Consider the following 20,583-nt stretch of genomic DNA (forward strand, 5'->3'; position numbering starts at 1 on the left):
GTTGGTAGCACCCTCCATGCTGCTGTCGTGTTTAAATGAAAAATTTAGATTTTGATTTCAAAATACAAATACAAATATAATAAAATAGACGTAGGAAAATCACTTAGATCTAGAATAGCACGAGAGCGATAAAAGCAATAGAAGAGTATCTACCAGTGCGAGAGTCAGTTAAGAAAAGAATACGAGCTGCCCAAGAAGCAAAGGAAGGATTCGCTGAGACAGCACAAGAATTATTTAAGCCAGTAACGGAGACTACTGAAAAAGCTTTCTTATGTGATATAAAAGATCATGAGGCAAAGAGAGAAGGAATTCTTCCTGTGTTGAAAAGAATTGAGAAACAAACTACTGCTAAGATCCGTGCTGTTGATAAATTTACCGATGATGGAGTCACAAGAACAAAAGCAGCCAAGGATGTTATTGATCTTGCTGTATTCGCTTTTAACTCATTTCCTCAACGAAAAAATATTTTAAAGCCCGAATACGTTGATGATGTCACTGGTCGTGAATAGTGGTACAGGTGGATCTATTATGTGTATTATAATGTTGATCGAGTTAAAGGTAAAGATCCTGGATATGCTACTTATCTTAATGCAATAAAACAACATCAAAGTACGCGACAACCTCAACCTGCGCCCCAGTCTCGAGATTATATGCCACATGAGTTATTTACCGAAGATACTCTTCAGGATATCAAAGATAAGGATAAATTAATCGAGATAATTAAAAAATACAATGAGAAAGAAAAATATGTGAAGCCTGAACATATTGATACAATCCCACCAGATAAATGGGTTCCTGCATTATATTTTGCTTCTAAGAGATTAAAAATAAAACTAAAAGATCCAGATTATATAAAATTTCTTAAAGAATTACAACCTCAACCATCACAGGTAGAATTACCTAAAACCAGCTCGTTGTTATTTAAACCGGATGTTGTTTCTAAATTTTTTAAGGATCGTAAAAGAATTACCGAAATCGCTGCACACGATTATAATGAGAGAGGAATGTACCTGATGCCAGAATATATTGATCGTGTAAAAGAATCTGATTGGATTTCTGCGTTATATTTTGCTTTTTATAACAAAAAATAAAATCTAAATGATCCAGATTATAAAAAATTAGTTGATGAAGTGAAGGAAGAAAAATCATCTCAATCTGCAGATGTTCCAGTGGATTTATCGACGATGCAGGGTATAAATCCAAAAAGATTTTTTCTTGCTGATGGTCTAAAAAATCGATAATATAACCAATATATATCGTGTTGCTGCATTTGAGTATGAGAATAAAAATAAATATTTAAGAAAAGATTCTGCTGATAAGGTTGATAAACATGATTGGATTCCTGTAGTATTTTTTGCTCAAAAGGATGCTAGAATCGATCTCGCTTACGAAGAATACATATATTTCAGAAAAGAAGTATATAGATACAGACAACCTACGCGACCAAAATCACCAGAGGAGGAATTCCAGGATGCACCTGAAGCAATAGGTAGTGGATACAATATTATCTGTCCTGATAGCGTTGTTAATGATGTATCTCGATTAGAAATACTTATTGGAGGAAAACGAGCTGGAAATAACTCACACGAGATCATTAATGAAGCAACCGATATCTGCTGAAGACTGTTTCAAGGAAAAATCATCGATGTAGCTATTTATCGTGAACTCATTGATGAGCTCGTTGATGATCATCACAGCGATTAAATAATTAAATTATAAACAAAATGATCGCACATAAAAGTCATCAAAGACCGATACAGGTCCTATCGTGATTTCAAGATTGCCTGTATATAAATTTAAATACGGATTAGGAATAGGTGCATTTTTCACACGAATAGCTCCTAAGGTTGGTCCTATAGCTAAGCAGCTATCGTCGAAAGCTATAGGTGTTGTTCGCGATAAGGTCATAAATACTGTTGGTTCTGCTGCTGGTAAAGCATAAGATGCCATTAAGGATAGAATACTGAGATTAGTGAGGGGAAACCGAAACCTGCGGCTAAATTACCTATTACCACTGAAATGCCCGGTGATGTTAGTAAAATAATAAACAACGCAGCCAATCAAGAACTAGCATCGTCGGCGTCAGCGCAGATACAACCATTACAACCCTCAACGCTACCACCGCAGCAAGAAACTAGCACCTCTGCATACGGGGGTCGTCTTCGTTTTAGAAGATAAAATATTTTATTATAAAAATGTTCTCGCGGACATCTAATGAAGCTTTTAGATTGGATGAACCGGCAGAGAGAGACGATTCAGTGCGAGATTACCAGTATTACTCGTATGACGCGATAACGCCAAACAGTAGTAGTAGAATTGAATTACAAGTACAAGGTACGACGAGATATTTTCTACCACATGAAGCTTTCATTGAGGTGGTTGGTAAGATTGTGAAAAACGATAACACTGATTATGGTGCAAATTTCAAGGTTGGATTAGTCAATAATGGCATTATGGCATTATTTAAGAGCGCCGCATACATGATCGATGGAAAAGAAATCGAATCAATTAACGATAACGTTGACGTAGCAATCACGATCATAGGTCTAGCAAGATATTCAGATGATTTTACCAGATCAGCTGGTCCTAGCATGATGTTTACTAAAGATAATTCTAATTCTGCTGAAGATAAACAATTTATCATAAGACGACCAAGAAATAATGCTGGTGCCGCTGATGTTGATGTTGAAAATATGATCATAAATAGTATCGATAATTATAATCTCGGATTTGCCGCTCGTAAAGCTATGTTAGAGGGTGACAGCAGAAAATTTTCATGTGCTATCCCGTTATCACATATTTTTGGATTCTGTAGAGATTTCAGAAAGGTTATTTTTGGTGCTAAACACACCGTTGTCTTTTATCGGAAAGGCGACAGCAACGACGCTATCTGGAGGGAGGCAGGTGATAACGGTAAGGTTGTATTAGAAAAACTAACGCTGTGGATGCCAACAATGACACCATCGATAGAGGAAGAAAAAATCTGTTATCTTTTATGAATCAGGGTGGTAAATCAGTGATGTCGTGGTTGACAACATTTACAGATAGCATTCAGAGTAACATCAACGGTAACTTTACCTGGCATATAGCATCTCAGCAGGGTGTATCTGCCCCAAGACACATTTGTGTAGCTCTTCAGCCAGCTGATCGATTAAATGATCAAACCCGAAACCATATGATTTTTGATACCTTTAATGCTAGTGATGTATCACAAAGGATAAACGGACATCAAGAACCAGTTGAAGAAATTCAACTAAATTACGCAGGTAATTCAATAGCACGTGGTTATCACCGCTTATGGAGCTAGATGGGTCGAGATCAAAATATTGATACTGGATTGCAGATATCTCAGTTAGATTTCAGAAAATTCTATCCGATCTATTACTTTTCACTGGAACACATGGATCTGCTAAAACAATCTGTCGTTGATATACACTTTAAAGCCAGAATAAATAAAGCAAATGCTGCTGATCCATTTAGGGCTGTTGCTGTCATACTCAGTGATAGCACCATGATTCTCGAGGGTACCGATAGCAGAATGATAATCATTGATGCTCTTGTGGAGAAAATGTGATTTAAATCAATCACGTTATTTATAAAATGCCATATGAACAAGTTAGCGTGGCTCTGACTTCGGGTCAGATAAAAAAGCTCCAATCAGATACAGCAAAAAAATGCGGGTGAGATTAACGCTAAAGCACGATCAGATTCAAGGTGGTCCAAATAAACTATCTATAACAAAAACGCAACAAAAACATTTCAGTAAAGCTAAATCATCTAATACCGGAACACAAATCACATTATCTCCGGCCGCCATAAAAGATATGATTAAAATAGGTGGATTTTTCCCATTATTAGCTGCGATCCCAGCACTATTAGCTGCAAAAGCTGCTGCGTTACCTGCGATAGCAGCCGCGGCTGCACTAGCTGTGGCAAAGGCTGTAGCATTAAGTGCTGCTGGAGCGGCGGGCACAAAAATTTTCGAAAAAATTACTGGTGGACGATATGGCAAAAAAAAGGACGAGGACTTTATCTGGGGAGACAGCGACGCGGAGGAGGACCTTTTCTGGGAAGGCAACATCAGGGACTAGGTCTTCGTCTAATATAACACCGATGTCAAATTATGATCTAATTAACGCTGCTAAAAAACAAAAAATAAGATTTTTCAGAGGAGTATTTATGCGAGATCAATTACCAGCTCGTCCGAATAAATACGAAACAGGGATTATAAATCTCGATAACAGCACAGGGCCAGGTACTCATTGGGTAGCGTACGCTATAAATCTACGTGAAATTATTTATGCTGACTCATACGGATTAGCTCCACCTAGAGAACTTTTAGATTATGTAGCTCAGTTAAATACTCCAATGTGGTATTCTACGCTACCAACACAAACACTAGCTGATCCTCCGATATGTGGTCCTGAAGCAATAAATGTTCTTGCAGCTATATCTAAGTCAAAAAACCGTATCATAAAACAGTCCACGAGTACACGTCAGATAAATTAAATCAAAAACAAAGACTATAATGTCTGACATCTACGGCAGATCCTCATTAGCAAGAACGATAAGACAAATACTAGAAAGAAAAAAATTGATGTTGGTGATTTATCTAAGTACGCAACAAAGGATGATATTAATAATCTTTTATCTCTAGCAGAAGCAGATCCTGGTGCGGTTGCTGTCTTTCAGGATGAGCACGATAAGTTAATATCAAGTAACGTAAAGATAGGTGACATAATCAAACGAAATGAATATAACACTCACGTGGGTGATTTTAATGTCATTAAAGAAAATATTAAAAAGCTAGCGATGATATTGAAATTTTAAATAATTTAACAGGGAATATAAAAAATTTAGTGCGTCAAAAAATCGATATATCATTATATGATGGAGAGGTTCGTGATATTAATGCAAAACTCAATAATCGTGTGAAAATCACCGGTGACACAATGTCAGGAGAACTCAGTATGGGTAAAAACAAAATATCCTCACTGGGAGATCCAACAGCAGGTGAAGACGCTGTGACAAAAAAGTACTTTGATGAAATAGATTTAAGGTTACGTGGTCTACAAGAAAGTCATAATGAACATATAAACGCATTTACAGCTTTTACAAGTTTTAGAAGAAATACTTTAGAACTAAACAAAGTACTATTGAAATTTTTGGGAAACCACCCGTGGTTAGTATAAAACTTGCAGAAATTAAAAATTTACTCGATAACATGGTTCGTGTGGTATCATAATCTTTATCTACAATGTGGACAAGAGTGGATAATACAATAAAATATACGCCAACTGTTGCTGGCATATACAGATTATCAGTGATTAGTCCAATGAAATTTAGGGTAATTATAGCTGGATTATCAATCGAATCACCTCATCCAGTAACAGTTGAATTACGAAAAGATACTGAAGCAGTATTTGAATTACAGTCAATCGATAATGTTTTATTTGGAGCAACCTACTCATACGTGCTAGAAGTTTTAGTTAAAACATCTTAATTATAAATATATGTAATACAGATATAATCAAGCTCGTGCGTGGCAGATGTCGTTGAAGAGTATCATCGATGTCTACCAGGTAAAAATAAAAAAATATCAGCGCAGATTAATTATCATCGATGTTACCGTTTATTCTGTCTCAGCAATAATAACTGGTGTTGGTATAATATTATTTGCGTTAACGATGACCGCTCCTGTGGTTATCACTGTAATTGTTTCTGCGACAACCACGCTAGCTGGTGTATTTGGCATTATAACAAAAAAGATATCTTCGTGTACCAACGATAAATTAACCATATGTAAGGATACATTAATTACAGCAACAGCAGCTTATTCGAAATTGTCTCTGTTGTTATCAGAGAGTCTAAACGACGGCGTTATATCTGATGCAGAGTTTTCACTGATAGCTAAAATTTATAATCAAGCGATTAAAGATATCAATATAAATAATGACAGAGCTACTGCAGCAGATTGCGACGAACACGACGATGATAAAAACAACAATGATCTCAGCTAGTTCAACTAAGCCAGAATTTAGTATTATTTTCCCCACTCCTATCTCTATCAGCGAAATAGCACTAGTTCAATTGCGAGTCTATCACAGCTGGCCAAACATCAGATCAAAAACATTTGGTGGGTTACAATCAAATAATTCTCTTGTTTTTGCTTATAAAAACAAACCCGATGGAACACCTGATTGGAATGTGGTTGGATTACCAACAGGTAGCTATGAGGTTGATCAGATCAATGATGAGTTTATATACAAAATAAAAAATATAACAGGACAAGATCCAGGAATAAAGATAACTGTACACGAACCAACACTGACCTCGGTTATTGAAGTGAGTTCTGATTACCAGGTTGATATTTATTCGAGTTCAATAAGAACCGTACTAGGCTGGCCAGTAATCAAACCACCAGAAAAACCAGTACCACTAGAACCTAAACAATCTGATTTTTTTACTGATAGAAGATCTTATCATGATCATTCACACCCAAAAAATCATCATCAGATTTTATTTGATATAAAACACTTATCTGATGGAGATTTTTACAGTTTTATAAATACAAAAAATGAATCTACCTTTCAATGGACTTTTACTGATGAGCATAAAAAAATGGAAAAGTGACAGTGATATCGGTTACTTTAGATGATGTTACTGAGGTATTTAAATATCTGAATCAAATTCATGAGCAACAATTAAAAATGTTAGATGCAACTTTTACTGAGTGTGTTTTTGATGTATCAAACTCATGTGATGAAATTATCAAACACATAGAAATACTGAATAAAATTGCACTCGATATGGAACGTCTTAGTGCTCGATTAATTCAGATGATAATTTATGGTGCTGATGTAACGGGAAGAAGTAAAGATAGATTTTTAGCCGCGTACTCATTAACTGAAGCAACACTACCAAATTATAAATTTGTGGATACAACGTAGATGAAATGAAAACATCTCTTACTAAAATCATTGATGAAAATTTTTCTGAATTACACGCCGCATGGAGAAAAAAATTACCTCCACCAGCTATTCTTAAGCGTGACAACGCCGAGGATGGTACCGGCAGGCATATTTCAGCTAACATAGTTAATATAACCAACGTCATCGCGATCAATCTCAATTGTGATATCATCGAAAACAGCTACGTCGCTGATGCATCAGTGTCAGATCAAGCGAAACAAGAATTCGTTTTATATTCTTTTTCACCAAAAGAATCACCTGGGTATTTGATTATACAAGAACCGATCAATCCGATTTATCTCCGATGTCATAATAATCTGCTGCAGCGAGTAAATTTTTCACTAACTAATCAATCCGGTCATCTGCTTGATCTGCGTGCAGAAACGCTGAGTATAAATTTATTAATAAGATCATAAAATAAAAAATATATTTTTATATGAAATCTTTTTTCTTGAAAACATCGAAAAAAATCAGTGAATTTCTTGAAAAAATCAGTGAATTTCTTGAAAAAATCAGTGAATTTCTTTTAAAAAATGGCTATTTTGGTCGATTTTTGACTGTTTTATCCATTAGATAAGTTGCGTAACTTGGTCGATTCTCTCTAAATGAGTTAATTAGAGAAACACAAAATCTGCTCAAAAATCAACAATATCAAATCAAAAATCAACAAAAATCAGCTAAAAAATCAACAAAAATCAGTCAAAATAATCAAATAATTCCTGACTTTTTTATTTCTCTAAATGAATCAATTAGAGAGAATCAACCAAGTTACCCTACTTATTTAATGGATAAAACAGTGAAAAGTCGACCAAAATAGTAAAAAAATCGACCAAAAAACTAAAAATTCACTGAAAAAACAAAAAATTTACAAATTTTAAGAAAAAAAAATATTTCATATAAAATAAAATTTATTAATTTTCACTATCTATTAGTTTTCTCAGCTGTCGTGCGCGTGTATCTATCATTTTTTGGGATTAGTATTCATCAGATAACAATGATCGAATCTTTTCAACGGCGCGAGCTAGTAAAATCTACTATACCAGACTCATCAATGTTGATAAGTGATTTATACGTCGCAGACTGAATCTTTTTGATGAATCTGTATTCAGACGACAGAGTATATCTACCATGCTGCTTGTGTTGTGCTATGGTATCAAAATCTGCGGCGATCTTATCAGAATCTAGATCATCTGATAGTTGTATTTCTTTTATTTTGAACGCCTCAATAGATTTAATTTTTTCATCAATATTTTTTTTTGATTCATTATTTGTAAATAATTTTTATTTCTAAATAAAATCTCTTATCCAGTATTAAGGGATAATAGGATAATTTGATCCAGCTACCAAATTTGTAAGAAAAACTTGATTTATATTTTCCTTCTGCAACATATCGTACTGAAGAGGAATTAACATCAAAATATTTTGCGGCTGAGTACATCGATTGGAAATATCACTCTTCATTTGTTTCTGTATCAACTGATTTAACAGCTTTAGATATTCTTCGTCAACCTGTATCACCTTTTTGTAGATTTTCACTCAATTGCCTAAAGATTTTCTATAGAATTATTAAGTATATCTCCATCAATATGATCAACTACTAGACCATGCTTAATTGGTCCATGAATACATTCATATACGAATCGATGATTACAATAATTTAATTTACCGATGACAAATTTAAGATAGCCAAATTGATCAGTGTTACCAACTTGTTTTTTCGTTTTAACATTTGTAACTGTACCATCAGCTGATGCTTCATAGTTATCATAGATAGGATGGTTCCTGTATATAGGATTCATATACTATATTCCATTTGTTTAAATTGAAGTTTGTCTGAGAACCTGTTTAAATAATGCTCTTCGCATTTGATAGCAATAATACTATCAGGAGATCTTTTGTCATAGTGTCGTTTTAGTTCTCTGTATCTTTTTCCACCACATCCTGCACATATTCTAGTCTTTCCTCTGATTCCAACGCTACATCTAATACATCTCGTCGGACCAACTCCGCCTCGCTTTATATAAGCTAAATGTACCCAACATTATTCTTTTCTACATGATTTATTACAGCAAGTAAATGAGCCAACCATCAACCATTTGCACTGATTCATTATTTATTTAAACATATACTTGTTTAAAATATAGTAAAATGTTATTCGATCTTGATGAAGTAGAATATATTATTCCTGAAGTAGATCAAGCTAAAATAGAGTTCTACGATGACGGAGCAGCTGATGTGTGGTCAACGTGGAGAGCAGCTGATATTGATAATACTATGAACGATACGCGAGCTAAAAAAATAATTGATTCACTCAGCAACGATACATTTATATTCAGAATAAAATTTATTGTAAATAACGAGAACGATGTTTGGATTACACGTGATAAACGCGATCCAGTAATTAATGGAAAAAATCTGTAACGGTGAGTAATAATTCTAGACCGGGATTACTAACCGGAATTGATAAACCATATTATGTACGAGCTTATCCCGTAGCAGCTGTTGTTTATGGCATTTACAGATTAAATAAACCTGTTCCTGAGAATATCGCTAACATGAAAATGTCGGTAAAAATAAATTGTGTAGCTGAGCGAGTCATAGTACACTTTACAAACATAAAACGTGGAAACGGATTAACGGATTTAAGGAAAGAAAAAATAAACACGTGGACTGAATCAGTTGCTGATGGTGCATCAGTAAGTGATGTTGCTGCATTATCAGCGAGACTTAAGTTTCCTATAACAGTGAAAACGATATCGGGTGAGATATTATACTCATCCGCGTATAGCAGCAGGGAGGGCATCCATACCAAGGGTTCCCGTCGAAAAATAAACCTTCCAAGGAAAACTCTCTCGTAGAAAGGTTCTATTTACCGAATAAAGGCATCCTAAAAAGTTTACTCGTTATTGAACCCTCTTCCATCAATAAAACCCTAGTCTGAATATTTTAGCTGGAAAAAGTATTCTACGTGAATTTTAATTGTTTTTGTTTATTGCTGTACGACCGACCATAGGTCGGGCCCATCCTGCTGCTATTATCTAATTGCACAAAGATTATATTAAAGTTTACATCAATAATGACATAATCATGGATGTTGGAGAATCATTGAGGACAAAAATTTCAAGAGAGCGACAGGAAACTCTGAAGAAATATACACCAATAAAAGAAGCGGTTAAGCAGTAAATACGTGCCGTCGAAGATGCAAAACAAGGATTTACTGAGTCAACCGAATTATAATTTAAACCAATTACCGTGACCACCGTGCAGATTATTTTGGGCGATACAAAATATATTGAGGATAAGAAACATGGCATTCTTCCTATATTGAAAAAAAATTGAAGAACAAACACGACCTCGACCTGTACCTGTCGAAGCAGGACCTAGTGGAATTAGAAAAAAACCTGAACAGGAAATTCCAACCGCAGACGAGGAAGAGGATGTATATGAGGAGGATGAAACAGAACAAACTTCTGCTAGAGTTCCTTTTATTGAAAAGTTTACCGAAGAAAATATCAATGAAATAAGATCAATCAGAAATGACGATGATCTTGCTAGGATTGCTGTGGAAAATCTTAAAAAACAAAGAACGATATTGAAACCCGATTATAAACAAGCAGCTCATAAACTTTGGTTTAGATGGGTATTTAATGTGCATCATAATGCCAATAAGGTTGTGACAACCGATCCAAAGTTTGTTAATTACATGGATGCAGTAAACAAGTATACTGCAAGATTAAAACAATCTCAACCTGTGCAGCAGGTTCGACCTATGCAACAATCAGAGCCCGCTGATTTATTCAAAGCGGATGTTTCTAAATTTCTCAAAAATCGTGAACGAATAATTGAGCTTGCTGCACATGATTATGATAAAAGAGATAAATATCTACTGCCAGAGTATATCAATATGGATCCAGAAGATTGGACTGCCGCATTATATTTCAAATATTATAATAAGGATTTTAAGGATGAAGATCCGGATTATCGACTTTTCATCAAGGAGGTCAATAAGGAAAAATTAACGCCGGAGGGAGAAATATATGAAGAAGCTGAAGAATTTGTCGCCCCACCGGAAAAATCTAACTTAGCGGGGGGAAATATTAGTAGGATATTTAATAAAGATACCCTCAAAGAGCTTGAAGATGAAGAAAGAGCTACCGAAATAGCCGCATTTGAGTATAAAAATCGAGGAAAATATGTGATACCAAAATATTCTGAGATTACTGAGGATAATTGGATTCCTGCTGTATATTTTGCTCACAAGAAATCTAATGTTGATCTAAATGATCCGGAGTATAAATCTTTCAGAGAATATGTGTATAAAATACGAACACGAAAGCCTGTAACAGGTAGTGGATACAATACTATTTGTCCCGGTAGCGTTGTTAACGATGCATCTCGGTTGGACGTTTTAACTGGAGGAATGAGAGCCGGAAATAATTCTCATGAAATAATCAATGAAGCAACCGATATATGCAGAAGGTTATTTCAGGGTGGTATCATCGACGCATCTATTTACCACGATTTCATCGATGAGATCGTTGATTATTACAGCGATTAAACAAATCAAATAATAAATAAAAATGATTATCCATAAATATAATCAGCGACCAGTACAGATTCACGTGGTCAACACGCGGTTACCCTTATACAAATGCAACTACGGCTCAGGATTGGGTGATCTCTTCACTAGGATAGCTCCTAAGGTTGGATCTATTGCTAAACAAGCATCAGCGAAAGCAATAGGTGTCACTCGTGATAAGGTCTTCAGTGCTGTTGGTAGTGCCGCTAGCAAAGGTTTTGATGCCATCAAGGAAAATGTATCAAATTTGGTGCGAAAAAAAACACCGGCAAAATTACCTATTACCGCTGAGATGCCTGGTGAGGTTAGTAAGGTAGTAAATGATGCAGCTAATCAAAAATTAGCAGAGTTAGCGCAACAAGAAGCTCTGGCACAATCATTAACGCAACCTCAAAATGTAGTTAGCACCAGCGCATACAGAGGTAATATTCGTTTTAGACGATGAATATTTTTATTAATAAATTGTTTTCACCGACATCCAATGATGCTTTCAACATGGATGAGCCAGTGAGAAAATATTTCTCTGTTCAGGATTATCAATTTTACTCATATGATGCGGTTACAACAAATAGCAGTAGCAGAATTGAATTGCAAGTACAAGATACAACGCGGTATTTTCTCCCCTGCGAGGCTTATATTGAGGTTGTTGGTGAGATCGTCAAATTAGCTGATGGTACCGCGTATGCCGGAACTAACAATATTGGATTTGTTAACAACGGTATCATGGCTTTATTCAAGAGCGCCGCATATATGATCGATGGAAGATAAATTGAATCAATCAATGATAATGTTGATGTGGCAACAACAATTATTGGTTTAGCAAGATACTCAGATGATTTTACCAGATCGGCTGGTCCTAGTATGATGTTTACTAAGGATAATTCAAATAGTGCTGAACCAAATATGTTTACTAAGATACAAATAGCTCAAAATGCCGCGGTTGATGCTGTGGATGGAACAGTACCACGACCAGGTGCTGCTTTTACAAATCTTCATAATACCGTTAGCACTTACAACCTCGGATATGCTGCGCGTAAATCTATGCTAGATGGTGATCGTCGAAGATTTTCATGCGCGATTCCATTATCTCACATTTTTGGTTTTTGCAGATACTTCAGAAAGGTTACTTTTGGAGCTAAACACAAAATTGTCTTTTATCGAAAGGGTGACAGTAACGATGCTATCTGGAGGGGAGCTAGTGTTGACGACGGCAAGGTTGTACTAACCAAACTAACCCTGTGGATGCCATCGATGACACCATCAGCGAGCGAAGAAGGAAAATTACTATCATTTATGAATCAGGGTGATAAGTCAGTTATGTCCTGGTTGACAATATTTACGGATAGCATTCAAAGTAACATCAACGGTAATTTTACCTGGCATATAGCACCACAACAAGGTGTTTCTGCGCCGAGACATATCTTTGTGGCTCTTCAGACGGTTGATCGTTTAGGTAGTCAAGAACGAACTCACATGATTTTTGATCATTTTAATGCCAGCGAGATCTCACTGTGAATACACGGACATCAAGAACCAATCGAGGAAATTTCATTAGATTACGCAGGTAATTCCGTGGCGCGTGGTTATCATCGATTATGGAGCTTTATGGGGCGAGATCAAAATATAGATACCGGTCTGCAGATATCTCAATTGGATTTTAAATTATTTTACCCCATCTATTATTTTTCACTAGAGCATATGGATTTGATAAGACAGTCTGTTGTTGATATACATTTTAAAGCAAGAATAACCAATGCAGGTGCTGCTCAATTTAGAGCAATCGCTGTTATACTCAGCGACAGAACCATGATTCTTGAGGGTATTGGTGGTCGCATGAGGATCATGGACGCTCCTGTGGAGAAAATGTAATTTAAATCAACCGGTTTATTTATAAAATGTACGAGCACGTTAGCGTAACTCTGACACCGGGTCAGATAAAAAAATTAAAATCGAGTGTCACAAAAACCTGCGGGACAATATTAACGTTGAAACATGATCAAATTCAAGGTGGACCAAATAAGCTATCTCTAACCAAAAAGCAGTTATCACGTTTCAGTAAAGCTAAATCAGGTAACAAAGGAATTCAGGTTAATTTATCCGCTGGTGCAATTAAAGATATGGTACAAACTGGTGGATTTTTCCCACTGTTAGCTGCGTTACCAGCGCTAATCGCAGCAAAGGCCGCTGCGTTACCCGCGATAGCCACCGCGGCTGCACCAGCTATAGCAAAAGCCGTTGCATTGGGCGCTGTTGGATCATTAGGAGGATTAGCCGTAAATAAGATAGTCGGTGGAAGATACGGCAAAAAAAAGGTCGATGTTATCGTCTACCGGGAACACCCCCTTCATGGTACGGGAAAGGTCTTCGATTAGTAAAATAACACCGATGTCAAATTTAGATCTAATTAACGCTGCTAAAAAACAAAAAAAAAATAAAATTTTTCAGAGGCGTATTTATGCGAGATCAATTACCAGCTCGTCCCAATAAATATGAAACGGGAATCATAAATGTCGATAAAAACACCGGACCAGGTACTCACTGGGTTGCTTACGCGATAAATCAACACGAGGTTATCTACGCTGATTCATATGGATTAGTTCCTCCTCGTGAATTTCTTAATTACATATCTCAATTAAATATACCAGCATGGTATTCTACGTTACCAACACAAGCACTAACTGATCCTCCGATCTGCGGCGATGAGGCGATTAATATACTCGATGCGATATCTAAATCTAACAAACCATACCAAAAAACAATCCACGAGTACACGTCAAATAAATTAGATCAATCAGGTATAAATAATGGTTGATATTTTCGGTAGATCTCTCTCATCGCGCATGAGAAAAAATCCGTTGAGGTTGATTTATCTAAATATGCAACAAAAGATTACATAAATAATCTCTTATCGATAGAGGGAGTAGGACCTGACGAAGTTGCTATTTTTCAGGATCAGCACGGGAAATTAAAGACCAGCAATGTTAAGATAGGCGACATACTCAAACGAGACGAATACGATACTCACCTACGTGAATACAGTACTACTCACTTGCGTGATTTTAATACCATCAGTGATAATACTAAAAAAATGATGATGCCATCAAAAAGACAAATGAAGATATTGGAATCACAAATAATTTAGCGCGTTAAAAAATCGATATATCAGTATATGATGGAGTAATTAGCGATATTAATACAAAAATTAATAATCATGTAAAAATTACTGGCGATACGATATCAGGAGAGCTCAATATGGGTAAAAATAAAATAACTTCACTAGGAGATCCAACAGCAGGTGAGGATGCTGCAAAAAAAAATACGTTGATGATGTAAATTTAAAATTAGGTGTTTTACGTGAAGAGTATGATCAAAACTTAAGTGCATTCGCAGCTTTTACAAGTTTTAGAAGAAATACTTTAGAACTAAACAAAATAACTATTGAATTTTTTGGTAGATCACCTGCAATCACTATAAAATACTCAGAAATTAAAAAATTACTCGATGAAGTGGTTCGTCTGGTATCATCATCTACATCTGTAACGTGGACGAGAACAGATAATAAAATAAAATATACCCCATCTGTTACTGGCGTATACAGATTAACAGTGATTAGTCCAATGAAATTTAGAGTAATTATAGCTGGACTATCAATTGAATCGCCTCACCCGGTAACAGTTGAATTACAAAAAGATACTGAAGCAGTATTTGAATTACAGCCAATTGATAATGTTTTATTTGCAGCAACCTACTCACACGTGCTTGAGTTTGTATTAAAAACATCCTAATTAATATAAAATGAGCGCGTCCAGATACCGATACGATCAGGCTCGTGCGTGGCAGGAGTCTCTAAAAAATATAATCGATATTTATCAAATAAAAAAAAATAACAGCACATCAGTAATTGATGTTAACGTTTACTCTGTATCTGCCGTTGTTGTTGGTACCGGAATAATATTATCCGCGTTAACAATGATAGCACCGGCAGCGATAACTACTGTTGTTTCTGTGACTACCACGCTATCCGGTGTGTTCGGTATAATAGCAAAAAAAATATCTTTATGTACCAGCCCAAAATTAACCGAGTACAAAGATAAATTAAACACAGCGACGGCGGCGTATTCAAAATTATCCTCGATGTTATCAGAAAGTCTCAATGACGGTATTGTATCTGATAAAGAGTTCGCACTGATGACTAAGATTTACAATCAAACGATTAAAGACGTCAATATAAATAATGACAGAATTACTGACGCAGATAGCGACAAACACAAATCCTCAAAAAACAACAATGATATCAGCGAGCTTGACTAAGCCCGAGTTCAGTATTAATTTTCCAACACCTATTTCTATTAGTGAAATAGCATTGGCACAGTTAAGAGTTTATTACAGCTGGCCTAATATCAGATTTAAATCATTTGGAAATTTACAGTCGAATAATTCTATTGTTTTTGCTAATAAAAATAAACCCGATGGAACACCTGATTGGACTGTAGTTGGATTACCAACAGGTTGTTATCAGATTGAGCAAATCAGCGACGAATTAACATGGAGAATAAAAAATATAACCGGAGAGGATCCTGGAATAAAGATATCTGGGCACGAGCCAACACTGACCTCGGTTATCGAAGTGAGCTCAAATTATATGGTCGATATTTATTCAAGTTCAATAAGAACCGTACTGGGTTGGCCTGAGGTTATGCTATCACCCCCAATACCACCAGAACCTAAGAGAGCAGATTTTATCACAGACCGTCAAGATTCAACATTAACTTCTTTTGATAATATAATGTTGAATGAAGCTACATATCCCAATAAATATCGGATAACTGAGGCTGAGTTACCAAATCATAAATTACCCATCTATAACGCAGATGAGTTAAAAAAATCTCTCACTGATACCGTTGATGAAATGTTTCCCAAACTACACGCTGCATGGAGAAAAAAACTACCGCCACCATCTATTCTTAAGCGCGATAATGCACCAGATGGTACCGGACGGCATATTTCGCCTGATGTGGTAAATATGACAAATGTTGTCTCGGTTAATCTTAATTGTGATATCATCGAGAACAGTTACAGCGCAGACGCGTCTGTGTCTGATCAGGCAAAACAGGGGTTTGTTTTATATTCGTTTTCACCAGCATCCCCACCTGGATTTTAACTTATGCAAGAACCGATCAATCCTGTGTACTTGAGGTGTCACAATAATCTGCTGTCGAGATTACCGTCCAATCTGAGAATTTGTTTGATATACGTGGGGAAACTCTGAGTATAAATCTGCCAATAAAATCTTAATTTTGTTATTATAGCAACAACAAAAGAAAATATTTTATATTTGTGTTTTTTCTGAAGATTTTGAAAAATTCGGCCGTTTCTGATGAAAAATCAACCATTTTGGTGAAAAAATCGACCATTTTACATGATTTTGTCAAAGAAAAATCCACAATTTTGCTAATTTTGTCAGGTCAAACCCCAAGCGATTCTCTAATTGATTTATCGATAAATCATCAAAAATCAACAAAATTAGATCAAAAATCAACAATTACTGATTGTTTTTTTGATAAATTCCTGGTGGTTTTGGGTTAATTTTGACGTTTTTTTTCGCATTTTATCGATAAATCAATTAAAGAATCGCTTGGGGTTTGACCTGACGAAAATCTGTAATTTGATAAAAAAAAATTGTCAAAATCGGATAAAATGTTCGATTGTTTCACCAAAATGGTCGATTTTCTTAAAATTATTCAGAAAAAAATTTATTCGGAAATAAAATAAAATTATTCAGAAATAAATTATTCAGAAATTAATTTTCTCAGCTGCCTCGCACGTGGATCAATCGTTTTTTTGGATTCATACGCGTCAGACAATGCTGATCGAATTTTCTCAACAGCACGAGCCAACGGGGTAAAATCTGATATTTGTGTATCATCGATATTAATCAGCGATTTGTACATCTCAGATTGTATTTTCTTTATGAATCGGTATTCGGACGACAGCGTGTATCAGCCTTCTTGTTTGTTCTGAATTAGTGTTTCAAAATCCATTGTAATTTTGTCGGCGTCTAAATCATCCAATAAGGGAATTTCTTTGATTCGAAGTACCTCAATATATTTGATTATTTCATTAATATTTTCTTGATTCATATTTATATTAGCTTAATTCTAAATGTGCGAAAAAAATTAATCATTTCAAATATACAGATACACATTCGTCTGTTTTTTTCTTATTCATCTGAGTCTAATATCAGAGGATAATAACCGAATTTGACCCAATATCCAAATTTATATGAGAATGTTGATATTTGTCTTCCTTCTGCTACGCGAAGCAGGGTTGATGCAAAAATATTTACTAGCGGAGGCCATTGATTTAAAATACAATTCTTCACCGGTCTCCACGTTGATTGATTTGACTGCCCTGGCAATCTTCCTGTATTTAGCTGTATTACCCTTTGATAAATTTTCGCTTGGTGTAATTGCTTGCAAATTATTTATGTTGTTGTTCAATTTATCTCCATCGATATTATCGATCACCAGACCGTATTTGATTGGTCCATGAAAAACGTTCATACAAAAATCGATGATTAAAATACATTTTCCTTTCATCGCTGATAGTAAACTGAAAATAACCGGTATTACCAACAACACCAACCGATTTTTTTCAATCTGAAATTTCTGACAACACCGTCACGTGATGCTTCATAATTATCATAGATTGGATGTCTTCTGAATATAGGATTCATTATACAATATTCATTTGCCTAAATCAAAGTTTGTCCGAAAATCTATCTAGGTAATCTTCTTCGCACTTGATAGCGAGACCACTATCTTGTGATTTTTTATTGTAATATCGTTTTCGCTCTCTATATTTTTCCCCACCGCAGTCTGAACAAATACGCGTTTTCCCTCGTATTCCGACGCCGCATCTGATACATCTGGTTGGACCAACTCCACCTTGTTTAATATAAGCTAAATGCATTCCACAGTATTCTTTTCTACATGACCTGTTGCAACAATTTAACGAGCCGACCATCAACCATTTGCAAGTGTTCATTTTATTTATTAAACATTTGTATAAAATATAATATGAAGATATTCGACCTCGATGATATTGAATATGTTGTTCCTGAGGTAGATCTCGCTAAGAAGGAATTCTACGATGATGGAGCGGCTCATGTGTGGTCCACATGGAGAACAAACGACATAGACAATACAATGAACGATACAAGAGCTAAAAAATTAATTGATTTACTCGGTGATGACAAATACATACTCAGAATCGAATTCATTGTATACAACGAAACTGAAGTGTGGATTACTCGAGACAAGCACGATCCCGTAATTAGCGGGAAAAAATCTGTAACGGTGAGTAAAAATTCTAAACCAGGATTATTGACCGGCATAGACAAACCGTATTATGTGCGAGCTTATCCTGTCACAGCGGTTGTTTATGGCGTACAAATTAAATAAACCCACCGTTGAGAATCTTGCCAAGATGAAGATGTCAACGAAGATAAATTGCGTAGCTGAGCGAATAATAGAGCAATTTACAAACGCGATACGCGGGAATGTGTTAATCGATCTGTGCCGAGAAAAGATTAATGCTTGGTCAGAATCTGTTGCTGATGGTGCATCAATTGACAATGTTGCTGTGTTATCGGCAAAATTAAAATTTCCCATCACGGTAAAAACGATATCAGGCGAGATTTTATACTCATCTGCGTATAAATCCAGAGGAGAACCCATAGAAATAATTGATCACAATTCACATGCATGGAGCAGCGCGGTAACAATTTTTCCTCGAGAGCGCGTTGTTAAATTTTACAGCGGATATATTTTTGATTTTATTCATGAAATAAGTAAATCTGACCCGGTATCTATTTGGTTGTTTTCCTGTGATCAGAAATACGATCAGGTCGTACGACCTAACGGAGAATTATATCGAAGTGAATCTTTACATGATTCGATGACAGCAATGGTAAAAAAACATACTCTGCGGATGAAAATTTGTTGGTTAATTGTTTCACGATTCCATCTGTTGTTGCTCACGTAGCGAAAGAGAAAAAGTCATGGAAGCCAACTCGACGTGAGTTTCTTAAAGATACTCAGCAGAGCTGTATCGAATACGGTCATGGTGGATTATGGAATACTGAGTATAATCTTATGAAGATGATTTCATTTGACATGATAGCGTGTTATCCTGGTAGTTTTTTGGGAATGGGTGAGTGCAGTAAATATTTTACTCAATTTGGCCATCCCCGCGACGAGATGACCAGAATATCTATTAATGGATCATTACCAGATTTTCCCCTGACAGGATTCACTCGTGTTGTATCGTTTAAATTTAATGATGGTTTGCATAAAATCTGTTACGTTTGGTTTGGTAAACATTTCTCAGAACAAAAATGGGTTCCAATTGTTGTATTGAGATAGATGCAAGATTCTGCGATGTTTACATCGTTGACGGTCAGCGAGGCTATTGTATCATATAAAAAACAAAATGACGTTTGGCTACCAACTGAACATGACGACGCGAAAGATTTGGGTAGAAAAATAATCGGAAAATTTACTCAGGGTGGTTCGTGTGATCATCAGCGACATAATTGTAGATTGATCATGGACGAAGCTGAATTAGATTATATAATCGCTGATACCGCTGAGCGAGGTATATTTTGTAACAGAGAAAATGTTTATTTATCAAACGGAACAAAATTAGGTACTGTAGTTAGCTATCTCGAGGGAGAGTCACCGCAGTATACTCATTTAAGATCGTCAATGTTGGCGTACGCGAGTATAAATCTGCTATTGATGATAAACATATTCCCTAATGACGCTGTTAGGGTAGCTACAGATTCATTCTATGTTGATGAAAAATTTCTACCAGAGTTGGACAAATTAACCGGTGATGGTTCATGGGTTACATGGCGAGTAAAAGACGAACATATTTTATGGTATTGTAAAAACGCCGATGTACCTGTTGAGGATAATTATTATTCTGATAGTATATCAGAAAATGTCGACAGCACCATCAGTGTATGAT

This window comes from Sinohyriopsis cumingii, chromosome 14, assembly GCF_028554795.1.
Source record: "Sinohyriopsis cumingii isolate HCF-2022 chromosome 14, ASM2855479v2, whole genome shotgun sequence".
Lineage (NCBI taxonomy): Eukaryota > Metazoa > Mollusca > Bivalvia > Unionida > Unionidae > Sinohyriopsis > Sinohyriopsis cumingii.